The 14,881-nt window shown below is 41.2% G+C and overlaps 1 protein-coding gene across 1 annotated transcript in view; it reads right to left on the reverse strand.

Moving 5' to 3' along the window:
* Positions 1 to 14,881, reverse strand: part of SRFBP1 (serum response factor binding protein 1) — a 113,419-nt gene that overhangs the window by 29,890 nt on the left and 68,648 nt on the right. The window lies entirely within an intron of this gene.

The raw sequence follows: 14,881 nt of genomic DNA on the forward strand, positions 1-14,881 counted from the left end.
GGCCAGAAGAACCCCCCAGCCTGCCATGGACAGGTTGGAGCGCTGCCCCACGCTGTAGGCAGGGACTGCTCTGGCAAGGCTGGAGCAACCCCTGTCTGCAGTAGGGGAAGGGGACACTCCAGCCTGGCCACGGAAGGCAGGGCGAGCCTCTCCATCCCAGCTATGCTGTGGCACCCCTTCTTCCCCGCGGCCTATGTCCCTTTTTAATAGGTTAACTGGTTAACCAACTGAACAGGATTTTACATCCTTAACACAGACATTGGTTGGGTTCAATTATTGACTCTATCCCCCCTGCCCCCCCCCCCAATATCCAAACATCTTGGTGTCAGTAACAAGTTTCTTTTGGTCTGCTGATTGCCTGATCAACAGGAGACAGCCAATCTGGTGTTTATATGCAAATTCAATACTATGAACTTAGGACTGAATAAGGATATTAATTGGTTAAGGCACTACAAGGGCTATTTCCCCTCTCTGGATAGTCATATCACTACACTACATGCTGTGAAAGAGCCACTTCCATCCTGATTTCACTGGCCTCATTAACACAATGTATATACCCCTGCCTCTGTAACTTCTACTCCAATTCATTTGATGAAGTGGGTTTTACCCATGAAAACTTATGCCCAAAATAAATCTGTTTGTCTCTAAAGTGCCACAGGACTCATCTTTCTAGAAGAAAAGGAGTGTGAGATATCAGTCTGGGGTGGCATATCTGAAGTAGCAGAGAATATTTTGTTATGGCACAATCTACAGATTAAAATCCTGACGCAGTATTGTGATCCAAATCTACATGTATGTCCACAGATGGTAATCTCATTAAGGATCTACTGTGATAACAAGATAAAACAAACACCTTAACTATTTATGAAAAACTGTTTTACCAGATGCAACATCAACATTGACCTTTTAAAACACTACCAAGTGGTTTATTCAAATAAAATATAGTACACATTTTAAAAAAGAAAATTTGAATCTGATAGTCAAGTGACTCAAAATTCTTACGTTATCTTCAGGATTCTTTTAAAGTTTTACATAATAAGTAACAAGTGGAAAAAGGCAGCAGTAATAGTCTGAAAGATGTACATTAAAATAATGTTCAGTCATGTGATATCAGCCAATTCTCAGCTCTTACTTTAACCAACCGTATATTATTGCAGAATTGGAGCAATGTATAAATAGGAATAGCATTTAGGGGAAAGACAGGAATAAAAATCCAGACTTCAGCAGCTCTGTACTTGCCAAGCTACATATCTATTTTAGTAACGGCCCTGTGACTCCATAGAGGGACAGTAGATTTTAAAATAACCTGGTTTTCATCAATGTCTTTTTTCCCTCATTTAGGAAAACTACTTTCTGCTGGGAAGAATTTAAATTAGCAGTGTACATTTTAATCACTCCTCCAAAGTTCTTATAGGACTCCCGCAACTTTCTCTCTATAGAAATTAACAAACGAAAACCTCTCACAATGGTGAATAAAAGATATTCTTATCAGGGCAATAAGAGAATAACAGTCACCATCCCTTTTTTTCATGTTTGTATAGGGCCCACCAAAATGGGATGCTGGACCATGAACAGGGCTCCCATTAGTACTAATAGCGTTAGTGCATAATATTGAAAGAAGTAACACATTAAGGCAAACTGAAAAGTAACACCGTCTCTGAAGAACATGGGTAGGTGCAGATACTCAATTGCAAAGCTATTCTGCTCATTCCTTTTTCCTCAGCGCAGCCTCCACCATAAAGTTTAAGTATGGAAAGTGAATTTCCTCCGTTGAAGTAAAATGAAACGCACACACCGGTTAATGTCACATGTTTAAAGATGCAAAACTTAACATAAAAGTGGAGTTTTGCGTTGTAATTATACATTTAAACATTGTGATGTAAAAGTCCTAGATACTTGTTATTCCTAGCATAAATAGCAGTTAAGGCTGAACTTTCAACATTGATTTTGCTTTTCCCATAGTTAATGTTGCAAAAAAGTTATTTTCCAGCTCCCTGATTCCCCCACCCCTTTTTAAAAATGTAAATAGAGGGAAAAATGCAATGGAATTGTAAATTAACAATTTGGAATTTAAACGGATAAAGACTTGCATATATCAAAGCACAGGCCACATTCTGTTATTACGATAATCTTTGACCATCCTTTAACCAACTCGTTTATCTTTCAAATCGTAACTTGTTACTCACACTGCATCATGTCTAACCGACTAAATTCTTAAGCGGATGGAAAGATCATATCTTTTTATTTACTTTGCATAATAGCACAAGGAAAGGAAATCTTATACAATGACACAAGCAAATTCCTGCTCTTACAAAATGACCCACAGGCAAATGCACTAAAATCAGATGGGGGTAAATTTTAAAATGCACCAAGTACGTAACATGAAACTCAATGTAGCTATTCTGAGAAGAGAGAATTAGCCAGTCCATCTAGATTTGTAATCCTGACTCATGGGAGCCTGAATATTTCCAGCCTGCTGTTTCAACTGCTAATCTAGTCTGTACAGTAGAACCAACAATTTCCATTGCTACATTGCACAACTTCTCTTTAATTTAAAAACAGCTTTGTTCTCTACAGAAAATGCTCCCATACATTCTTGCTTCCAAAAACTGCTCTATGCTCTTCTCACTTTATAATCCCCTAAAAACCTCCCATTACAAGATCAAATGAAAAGTTGTTGAGTTGGGATATAATGAGGGATGCTGCCTCTCACACATACAGTACTACTCTTTGTCTTCCATGCAGCACATTACGAGCATTCAATCTGAACAGGAATCAGTAGAAACAAGAAAGAAACATCACCAGATTACTTTTGGCATTCATGGAAAACCTGCAAACGGTCACTCAGGAAATGAGAACTGGACTGGTGGGATTGTACTGTTACACAGAACTTTTGGATGCAGAAAGCCAAATTCCTAGAACTGTATGCGGAGTTCATCTCAGCACTACAGTGCAAATATACTAAAATGAGAGTATCCTGACAGTAAAAAGTGTGTGGCAATCCCAATGTGGAAGCTGGCTTCTCCAGACTGCTACCGGTTCAACACAAATCAGTTTAGAGTTGGAAAGTCCATTGTTAAGGTGGTGTTAATGATAGTGTATAGGGACATTAATTACATCCTGCTGTGAAGAACTAACTCTTAGCAATGTGCATAAAATAGTGGATGGCTTTGTGGCAACAGGATTTCCTAACTGCAGCACAACAACAGATGGCACATGCATCCCAATTTTGCCCCCAAGCCATTTTGTAATGGAGTACATCAATAGAAAGGGGTATTTCTATCCTGTGCAGGCACTTTTGGATCCCAGTGGGATTTTCAATGACATAGAATCATAGAATCTTAGAATACTAGGACTGGAAGGGACCTCGAGAGGTCATCGAGTCCAGTCCCCTGCCCTCATGGCAGGACCAAATACTGTCCAGACCATCCCCGATAGACATTTATCTAACCTACTTTTAAATATCTTCACAGATGTAGATTCCACAACCTCCCTGGGCAATTTATTCCAGTGTTTGACTACCCTGATAGTTAGGAACTTTTTCCTAATGTCCAACCTAAACCTCCCTTGCTGCAGTTTAAGCCCATTGCTTCTTGTTCTATCCCGAGGCCAAGATGAACAAGTGTTCTCCCTCCTCCGTATGACACCCTTTTAGATACCTGAAAACTGCTATCATGTCCCCCCTCAATCTTCTCTTTTCTATACTAAACAAACCTAATTCCTTCAAACCCACATGAAGGTGGGGTGGTCTGGGAGGTGCATGACACATGCATCTTTAGTAATGCTGGCCTGTATAGAAAGCTGCAAATAGGGCCTTTATTTTCAGAACATAAGATTCCAATGGGGAATGTTAAAATGTCAACAGTGATCCTGGGAGATCCAGCATACCTCTTACTCCCAAGGCTGATGAAAACTTACAGGGGAAACCTGAACAGCAACAACAGCAAGGAGTGTTTCAAAATTATGCTGAGCAAGTGAAGAGTGACTGTGGAATGTGCATTTGGAAGATTAAAAGTACGCTAGTGCTGTCTTTATGGCAGGCTAGATCTAAATGAGGAAAATATTCCCATGGTCATAGTAGGCTATTGTGTGCAGCCTAATACTTGTGAGGCTAAGGGTGAAAAGTTTCTCCCACAGTGGAGTGCAGAGATGGACTTGCCTGGTGGCTGATTTTGAGCATCCAGATGCCAGAGCTATTAGAGTGCCACAATAGGCAGCTATTCGAATCAGGGAGGTTTTGAGTGACCATTTTGACAATGAGCACAAATAATGTGCCTTTCTCCTCCTTATTTTGTGGAGGTGTTCTGCCACTGTGTATGGCAGAGGAGGGGAACGTAAGGCCGGGGGCCCAAATGTGGTCCTCAGCTTGTCTGGATCCAGCCCCTGAAGGTAAGAGCTTCCCTCCCCAGCGTTAGGAAGACCAAGCTGATGTTCCATCTCCCTCACTACCCCCTGTGGGGCTGGAACACAGAGAATATATTAGCCTGCGTCCCCCTTGGCTCTAATGTGCAAGGGGAATTTGGAGAGTGTCTTTCTCGTTCTCGGTTGGGGGGGCCACGTCAGTGAGGTTTTTTTTCCTTCTCACTTGTATGTGGCCTCTGACTGATTTTTCTGTGGGTCAGCGGCCCCGACCTTTTAAAAAAAAATTCTTCAGGTGTAGGGGATTTCCTGTAGCCCACATCTGCAGAAGCACAAGAAACAATTAACAGAAACATGATTGTTTGTGCACATTCAGCATTGAATTATAGTAATATGCACCTCATTTTAAATACAAATTAGTTTCTCACTGCCTCTTGGCAAGAACATAGCTCAGTGAATGTTCTAAACATGGTGAATTCTTCCGGGGGATGGGAGGGAGCTGAAGATGGGGCAAAGGACCTACAAGGTTTTTTAAGGTCATCACAGAAGGCAACTAAAGACAGTATTGTAAATTCTGCCACCATTTCCCATAAGGGGAAGGGTCATTAAAACAGATATCTCACTCCTGAAGGTAAGGGTGAATCTCTTGCATGTGTATAATTTCAAATCAGGTCCCCCCTACTGTTTGCCTCTGTGCTGCTTTGGACCATGCACAAGTGACTGCTCAGAGGCACAGGAAAGTTTCCTACAATGGGAGAAGGAATAAAGCAGCTCTGCCAAAGACTCTTTGGCAGAGAATTGGCAAGTACCCTGCAGGGAAGTTTCCTAGAGATCTCTCTGGAGGATTCATGGGAAACTTTGGTGTGTATTAACACAGTGTTCCACCAAAATGCTTAGCTGCATAGGGAATGTGAAGCACGAGCAAATACAGCTAATCTTGCATATTTGTCCTTTTACCCACTTCTGTAACATACAAAGGATAGCGCTCTCTCATAACTGAGCAACATCAACTCAAAAGGATCACTTACCAGAGCTCTCCTCTCCTGCATTATGCACTCTACAGTAGGGATGTTAGATACTGGTTTTTTTGGTAATCGTGTAGCTGCAACAAAATGGTCCATGGAGGGCAGGGCCAACTGCCAATGATTTCCCAGTTCCTGGTCTCACTCCCGGGGAGCCCTTGTCACCCCGCGCTGCTGTCTCAGTATCAGAGGCAGCGGTGCAGAGCAGCAGGCAGAGCCAGTCCACGACAGGAGCAGGTTTCTGATATAGACGCAGCAGTGCAGGGCGGAAGCAGCCCCTGTCCGTGGGGGCCCTGAGTTCCCTGTGGACAGAGGCTGCTCCAGTATCCCACGGAGTAGTAGCCTCTGTCCTCAGCGAGCCCAGGCCTGCCACAGACAGAGACTGTTCCACCACAGCCACCCTCATCCCCACACTTCTGCCTCTGATACAGCAGCATGGTGGGGGGAGGGAGAGGTGGTTCCACAGAACCAAAAGCTAGTTCCCAATGTGTATTGGCTCCCATCTGCCCACCCTGTGCTGCTAACTCTGATAGAGAAGCAGTAGTGTAGGGTGCTAGGTGGCTCTGTGGGATCCAGTGTTCATGGGGGGCTCTGTTGGAGGCAGTTCCACAGGTACTGGCTCCCGCCTACACCTACTTGTTTACAGGTCTATATGCTAACATCCCGACTCTACAGTTGGACTGCTGGAACTGGTTAGACCTCTCTGGAGTGTAAAAGAGGTCCTTCTGTGTGCTTCACATCATCCTTCACCTGGACCTCCTCATCCATGACCTGATCCTTGGGAGATGAGTCCACTATCTCCAGCCTCCCTGAATTATCCTCAGGATTCTTGGCGGTGGTGGTGGGGTTGCTACAGGGGATGGTGTTCAGCTCCTTAAAGAAAATTTTTACTACACCTGACTTCACTCCTTTATTGTCACACGGCATTGATGCTTGTCTCATTTATAGCCCTGATCCAATATGTCATGAAAAATCTGACCATAGGTACTGAAGTTCCTACAGTGGGAGCAGAGCTGGGATTGCACAGCCTCCTTCCACAACACCAGCAAATCCAACAACTCAGGTGTGCTCCAAATAGGAGAGGATTTTCTGTATAGTGTCATCGTGGTCAGCTAAGATGATGTGACATGAGTTGTTCATTCTGAGTGACTAGGAAGTGGAATTTTAAAAATTCCTGTGCCTTTAGAGTGCGAAGGGCAAATGACTATGTACCTGGGTGCAAGGCAATGGAGTTTGAACTGCTGGTAACCACTGTCAGCATGGACACCTCCTCAAGGCCATTTACAGCAACATCGCCATGTGCAATGTCTACAGTAACACTCTCAACATAACTTTGCTGCAAAAAGCTCTTGTCAGCAAAGCAATTTTGTTCGTGGAACAAGCATGGTAATGTGTAAACTTCCATGGTTTTGGTCAATGAAAGCTGACTTTTGTTCATAAAATTCTGTAGTGTATAGAAGGGCAAAGCCTCAATGCTCCAGGCTACTAGGCTTTTACATAATCTAGTACACCATCACATTTTTGAGGCAAGTCAATTCATTTCTGCATTTCAGTGTCATCCTTCGTGAAATTGGGGGTGATATTTACTTTACCCTTCCTCAAAGCAGTACTGTACTGCAGAACTAGAGTTTGTAAAGCGCAAAGTACTAATGAGGCTGCTGAGAGACAGAGATGGGAAGTAACACGAGTTCTGGGTTCCTAGCCATGTGTTTATCTTTCTGTGCCAATACTGTTTATTTCTCCCTTACTGTATCCAACCCCTTTAAAGTCCTTGAAAGCTCTTCGAAATAAGAGACTCTTTCATGTAAACACAGTAAAGCAGCAAAGTCTATAGCAGGTGTCCTCAAACTTTTGAGGGTCATACCTCCTCCCCACACCCTTGTCTGTATTCACCCAGAGCTAGGTCCAGAAGCCTTGGTTCCAGTCCAGGAACACAGACATCAACAGCAACTGAGGCTGTGCTTCCTCCCCACCTTCATGCATTTTCCCTGGGTCTTGCCACATCCCCCATCACGTTCCTCCACACCTTTCTGGGTGGCACTCCACGCTTTGTGGACTTCTGGTTTACGGAGCATTTATGATTCCCAGGTTCTAAGATATAGACTCAATAAAGAAAATTCTGCTAGGAAAAAGTCTGAAAACCTTGTCTGAACCAATTTATTTCATACTTTACTTGTTTCTTAGATCTCAGTGAGTAAATGAGTTGATAAACTTAAGTTTATTGGCTAGTCAACTTGACTACTCAACAACTTGTTTCCCCTCCTCCCCCGGTTGCATCTGTATCAGAGGAAGAGGGGTGAAGAGGGTCACAAAAGCAGGTGCCAATGCTAGGGGAGCTGGCTTAAAAGCTGGTACTCCTCAGCATCATCTCTGTGGTGATGTCTCCCAAATCCCACACTGCTGCCTCGCCATGGGCAGAGGCTGCTCCACATCCTGTTCATAGGCAGCTGGGACTGGATGCGAACAAAGGCTGCTCTAGCAGCTGGGAGCCCCATGGACAGGGATGCTGGACCTAGCATGAGCTGAGACTGACTAAGCCCAGCTCAGTCCCTGCTCGCACCAAGTCCAGGAGCTACTCTTGCCGTGGTTCTTCGGTTTCAATGCAGGAGGAGCCTGGCTGTCCGCCTGCCCAGCTCTTACCACATTTAAACTGAAGAGCTGCAGAAGGTGGTAACTCCCAGAGGCTTCCTCCCTTATCGACTTATTGTGTAGTTGATAGAAATTCTATTGGCTACACAATTAGCTATTTACTCGCTTCTTAACATCCCTAAAATGTACCAAATTCCAACCACATTACGTGCCCACAAACTTCTGACAGGACTTTGAAGTGTATGTGTAACAACCACACACACACCAATATACCTCAAATAGACTGAACACATTTTGCTGAAGCTTTCCAAGAAAAATGTCATTCTTAGTCCCAAATCAGTACTGTGTCTATTAAAAACAATGTGTTGTTAATTCCATCTGGAAACCAACAAGGCAGCTATGCAGATAACAGCACAGAGAAGATACATTGCTTAACGAATAGACAAAGATCCTACACCATGTTTAGTGCAGAATGAGATGTAAAGATCTTCAGCAGTATTTGGGGACATTGCATTGCCTTTACTACAGTATTTTGGGGGCAGGAACTCCATATATATTTGCATAGTGTCTAGCATAATAAGGTCCTGAGCCATGGTTGGAGCTCCTCTGTTTGCTAGACTGAAGAGCCCACAATAATAACATGGTTCTGAACCGGGATATAGGATGCCTTGCACACTATCTTCAACCTTTCAATGCCTTAATCAACCAACCAATGGAGGTGCTAATGGTTCTTAATAGCCTCTTCTAACTATCTGAACTATCTACTCACTGTTTCTTCCCCCCCGCCACCTCACCTTCCCTTATTTATTATTGGATCGGGACTTATTATACTCGGGTCATCTGAAGAAGTGGGTTTTGCCCATGAAAGCTCATGATACCATCTACATGTTTTGTTAGTCTTGGTGCTACTAGATTATTTGTTGTTTAACTTTTTCCTGTTACAGACTAACTCGGCTACCCCTCTGAAGCTTTTATAGTTTTATATTGTTTGTCAAATAGCAAATGTCCTGTCCTTTGCAAAATATCATCACCATTTTACACATGGGAAGACAGGTACATAGAAAAGTGATCTCCCCAATGTCATCCAGCAAGCCACTGGAAAAATCCAGGAACAGAACCCAGATTTCCCCAGCTGAAGTGCAGTGTCATATCCCTCATGTAGGAGTAGTCAATAGGTAGATGCCAGACACTTTTGAACAGACCCTGAAATCTTACTTATTATTATTGGGTTTTAAAAATTATTTTCTTTTCTGGAGTCTGGACCTCGACTATATACCTAACCCAAGAAATATGGACTTAGACAAAAAACAATTGGAGTACTACCCCTTTCCTAATGCCACACTGCAACTCCTCACTAAACCCACACAATAGAGGACAGATAACTACTGGAAAAACACCACAAAAAGAGCTCATAGGCTGAAATTCTATACTATCATACACTGAAAATAAGAGTTTTTATCTGGTAGGAATGTAAGTAATTAGAGATAAAGTGTGTTCAAATCGTGTGGAATGAATTGTAATTTAAGTACACTGCCATATAATTGAGACTTAATACCCTTATGACATTGGGAAGTAATTACAGAATCTACATTTTGATAACTGAAAAATACTATATTACCAAGAAGGATTTCACCACAAAAGAAAATGGTTTCTGCAGTTACAGAACATTTTTTTAAGCAATACACAAAAGAAAATATCGTGTATTGTTTAATATGATAATGCAACTTCTTCACATACCTACTACAATTTTTTTTTAAGTTTCATGGGATATAGATTATTTTTACCACATTTAATGTTAGCATATAACTTTTCAAAATGTAAAAAGTTTTAAGCTTTCAATAAAACTGAAAATTAATGTTTCTTTATTCTTGGTAATTTGTCAGATATAAACGAAAGTAGCAACACTTATTCAATGTGCATAATACAATAAAAAGGAGTAGAGAAAGTCAGCAGATGAAAATGATTAATAGAAGCTGAGTAAGAACTAAAAAATGCAAAAGTTCAACCTTAGTTTAGGTGAATGTGTCATTTGATTTTGATGGTAGTTTGTTATTTACCTTTAAAAATGCAGTCCTGACTTAGAATTTACCATTGGAAATGTTTAAAAAAAACCCACCCTTCAAGTTGAGTTGTTTAGGGATCGTTCTTTTATGTCAGGTTTTTGCTGGCAGTAATTTTAAACATTACTAAATGTCTACATACAGTACTGTCTCAGTTTAGATCCAAGTGAAATTATAATTCTAATCCTAAATCTTAATTTGATTGAAATTAAGTTTTATTTACTTTTTCTGTATTAAGAATTTTTTTTAGAGAATGTAAAATAGTAATGATTTCATCCCTATATTTTGAAAAAGTAAAACTACAAAATGTTAATTTAAAATGCTTCCAGGCTTGCACATACTTCGAAATAGCTAAAATTCCTCATTTTAAAATACTAACCTTACTCACTTTATTCTACTGAAAGTTTCCACTAAGTTCTCTAACTAGAAAAATGTTTGGTATATCTGAAAATATAAAACCGTAATAAAAACAACTATTTATTGATTGCTTAAGTCACAAAATAAATACATTTTTAAAGCACAAAGTAGTTAACATGGCTCACTTAAGCTCATGTAAAATACCCAAGCTTTATTTGGCAAGTATAGACTGCTCTCCTCTGCCACGTTTATAAACTAATTTAATATTTCAAGAGGTATGCAAGTCAAATGCCAGCAATTACATCATGCTAAAGAAACTAACATTATGAACTTGGCATTTTAGTTAATGAATTGTTTAATTCTGGAGGTTCCCATCTGACTCAGCGGCCACATTTGGGAGAAAATTTTACTGGCTTCACCATAACAGTCAAACAGCCGTAAGCAAGTCTGTAATTCTGTGGCAATTTCAAAACTAGTAGGTCTAGTTCTTTCAGAACAGCTGTATCAAAGTATTTTGTAAACTACACGGTTAGAAGCATTACCAGAAAAGTTACCCGAAAGGAAATACTGAGCTCATAGCATTATTCAGTAGGGCAAGTATGAAAAACCCAAAATTATAACATTTGAATGTTCCTTTTCCCTAAGCATCTTTTTGGTTTTGAATGTCAGTAGTCACATAAACTAGTGCAATCTGTCATTTCACTATTTGCAATTTGTTACACAATCTTTTTCTGATTATTACCACATTATTTAAGGGTTTTTTTGTTTGCTTATTTTTTGGAAGGGACTATCCTCAGTTTAGGATTGCAGTCCCCAGTGTTCGCTATCTCTGCCAAAGTCATAGGTTGCCAGAGGAACTATTTGTTTTTGAAAAAAAATTAGTGAGAAAAAACTGGTCACCTGCTAGAGGAATACATTGGACCCTGCTGGCAGAAGCCTGCAATTATCTGCTCTTTTCTTTCTTCCTTGTCTTTGCCTCTTCTTCTTCCTTGTACTCTCATCACAACAGCAAGAAGAGTGACAGAGCAGCAGCCTTCTTCTCCACATATCAAGTTTCAGCTTTCCACTTCAAGCCCCAGTAAGTGACTGATAAATTAATGTGACCAATAATGCCCACCCCTAGATCCTCAGATCATCATCACCTACTTCCTAGTTGTAGGAAGAAAAAACATGCCCCCACTCTGCACAAGAATTTGACGCAGCGCATCCCCAGTAGAGCAGATACCCTCAACTTTGACAGGGATGCAATGTGGGTAACTATTCCACAGCTCCTGCTGCCCCTCTGTATTCTGATTATGCTCCCAGTGCCCCATGGGGCTAAGCAGTGCAGCAGATAGTTCTGGGGCTCAGGCGTAGAGGTGGGGGTTTGGGAGGGACTCAGGACAGAAGGTTGGAGGGGGGCTTTAGGGAGAAGGGGAGTGGCCAGTGGCTGCTCTCTAGGGCCAACACCTGCTCCCCAGGGGCAGCAGGAGCACTGCAGGATGGCTGCTCCTAGTGGGTGGCTCGGGCCAAACTGGCCAGCCAGTCGCCAGGGCTGAGGCACTTGCTGTTCCACTATGATCATTTGGGAGTATAACTGTCCCTGATATCACAGTCCTCCCTTTCTATTTGATGAGAAACAATGACATTCCAGGCACATTCCATTGTCCTGGCACAACCTAAAACAAAGGCAGGGTTTGGTTATGATAAAAGGAAGCTGTATGTCAAATTTGGTTGTTCTTGCTCTTACCATTTAGGATAAGTTCTTGAACAGACAAATTCACAGATGGACAGACACACAAATGCTCTCAAATAGTAAACTAGCAGGTAAGGCCCATTGTTAACTGGGCAAAGTCATTTTGCGTAGATTACTCTTATAGGAAAGTTCAATTTAGGAAATAAATAAAATATATCCAATAGATTTTTTTTATTAATGTGCTTCAAAAGGGAAGTAAAACAGTTTTAAATCTGTAGGATTTCAATTTCAAACATTTATTTTACTGATTACCATACATACTAAATTTGAATCAGAAACTCGTAAGCTTCCATTATTCTTTCTATAACTAAATGGAATTATTTTGTGATTTGTAACAGTACACATTTTCTTTGCACAAAAATGACAGTTGAATAGGTGACTAAATTTTAATTGTGTTAGCAAATATTTGTTATGAACTAATAATAGTTGTGACTTTTTTCCGATAAAAAACAAAGATAATTATTTAAATCTTTCACCCAGCATATTCTGGTGTAAAAAGTAGAGTGCATTCAGCTAATTTAAGCGGCAGGATTGTTTATACAAAATTTGGTATCTCTAGGTAACTGCAAAGTATGACTTGATTTTGCACAAAAAAATTCACAAACTCACTCTTCAAAATATATAATAGATTAGTTGAAAGATGGATATTAATTTTTGGGACTAGCAGATTGCATCCTTATGAAACCAGGGGCAATACAGGCACTTAAGCAAGACTCAGAAGGGAATTGGAGTCTCATCTGAAAACCATATTTTTTAAAGGGTGAAAACAACCTCTCTTACAGCCTCATGAAAAATAGAATAGTAAGAAAAATAAATATGCAAGACTCCCAGGGGGAGTTTTATCTGCAAAAAACTTTTTTAAAAAACAGAGCTTGTTGACAATCTGAGATACAGCCTAGTTTCCTTACACTGTCATAAATTCAACAAAAAGCTTCTTCTGTGATCAGTTTTCATTTCATCTCCTCAGCAGTTTTTGTAGGATAAAAGGAAAAAGGCCATTTTTTTTCTATTCAGTTCTCTTGTCAACGGAAAGGCTACATGATGGAGATGATTGTATTAAATGTCACATTTAAGAAATGCGGATCTCTGGCTTTCATGCAATCTAAAGCAATACTGCATTAACAATAATATTCAACATATTCTGAAGCAAAATCATGGCTGATGATCTTAATGAAAAACGATACTACGACACTGACAGCTAGGCCCGCAACTCGGTGTTTTATAGAAATGTTTTTCACCCAAAAATCACAGAATCATAGAATCAATCAAAGAATCCTATGGCTGGAAGAGACCTCAGAAGGTGATCAAGTCCAGCCTCGTGCCCAAAGCAGGACCAACCCTAACTAAATCATCCCAGCCACAGCTTTGTCAACTGGAAACCATTGCTCCTTGTTCAGCCATTGGTCACTACTGAGAACAGCCTCTCACCATCCTCTTTGGAACCTCCCTTCAGGAAGTTGAAGGCTGCTATCAAATTCCCCCTCACTCTTCTCTTCTGCAGACTAAATAAGCCCAAACCCCTCAGCCTCTCCTCATAGATCATGTGCTCCAGCCCCCTAATTATTTTGGTTGCCCTCCGCTGGACCCTCTCCAGTGCATCCACACCCTTTCTATAGTGAGGGGCCCAAAAACAAAACTGGACGCAATACTCCAGATGTGGCCTCACCAGTGCCGAATAAAGGGGAATAATCGCTTCTCTAGATCTCCTGGCAATGCTCTTCCTAATGCAACCTAATATGCCATTAGCCTTCTTGGCTACAAGGGCATACTGTTGACTCAAATCCAGATTTTTATCCACTGTAATCCCCAGGTCCTTTTCTGCTGAACTGCTACTTAGCCCGTTGGTCCCCAGCCTGTAACAATGCTTGGGATTCTTCTGTCCAAGTGCTGGACTCCACACCTGTCCTTGTTGAACCTTGTCAGATTTCTTTTCACCCAATCCTCTAATTTGTCTTGGTCATTCTGGACCGGATCCCTACCCTCCAATGTATCTACCTCTCCCCTACCTTACTGTCATCTGCAAACTTGCTGAGAGTGAAATCCATCCCCTCATCCAGGTCATTAATAAAGATGTTGAACATTCCACTTGAAACTGACCACCAACCAGACACTGAGCTATCCATTGAGCCCAACAATCTAGCAAACTTTCGATCCACCTTATAGTCCATTTATCCAATCCATACTTCCTTAACTTGCTAGCAAGAATATTGTGGGAGACCATATCAAAAGTATCAGGAGGTAGCCATGTTAGTCTGAATCTGCAAAAGTGGCGAGGAGTCTTGAACAGCTTTGCTAAAGTCAAGGTATATCACATCCACTGATTTCCCCATCTCCACAAAGCCAGTTACTTCATCATGGAAGCTAATCAGATTAGTCAGGCATGACCTGCCATTGGTGAATCCATGTTGACTATTCCCAATCACTTTCCTCTCTTCCAAGTGCTTCAGAATGGATTCCTTGAGGATCTTCTCTATGATTTTTCTGGGACTGAGGTAAGGCTGACTGGTCTGTAGTTCCCTGGATTGTCTTTCTTCCCTTTTTAAAAGATGGGCACTACATTTGCTTTTTTCCGATCATCTGGGACCTCTCCCGATCTCCAAGAGTTTCCAAAGATAATGGCCAAAGACTCAGCAATAACATTTGCCAACTCCCTCAGCACTCTCAGATGCATTAAATCCGGACCTATGGATTAGTGTATGTCTAGTTTTTCTTAACAGTTCCTAACTTGTTTTTCCTCCACCGAGGGCTGCCCACCTTCC

The sequence above is a fragment of the Pelodiscus sinensis genome, chromosome 6 (assembly GCF_052426305.1).
Source record: "Pelodiscus sinensis isolate ZL-2025 chromosome 6, ASM5242630v1, whole genome shotgun sequence".
NCBI classification, from domain to species: Eukaryota; Metazoa; Chordata; order Testudines; family Trionychidae; genus Pelodiscus; species Pelodiscus sinensis.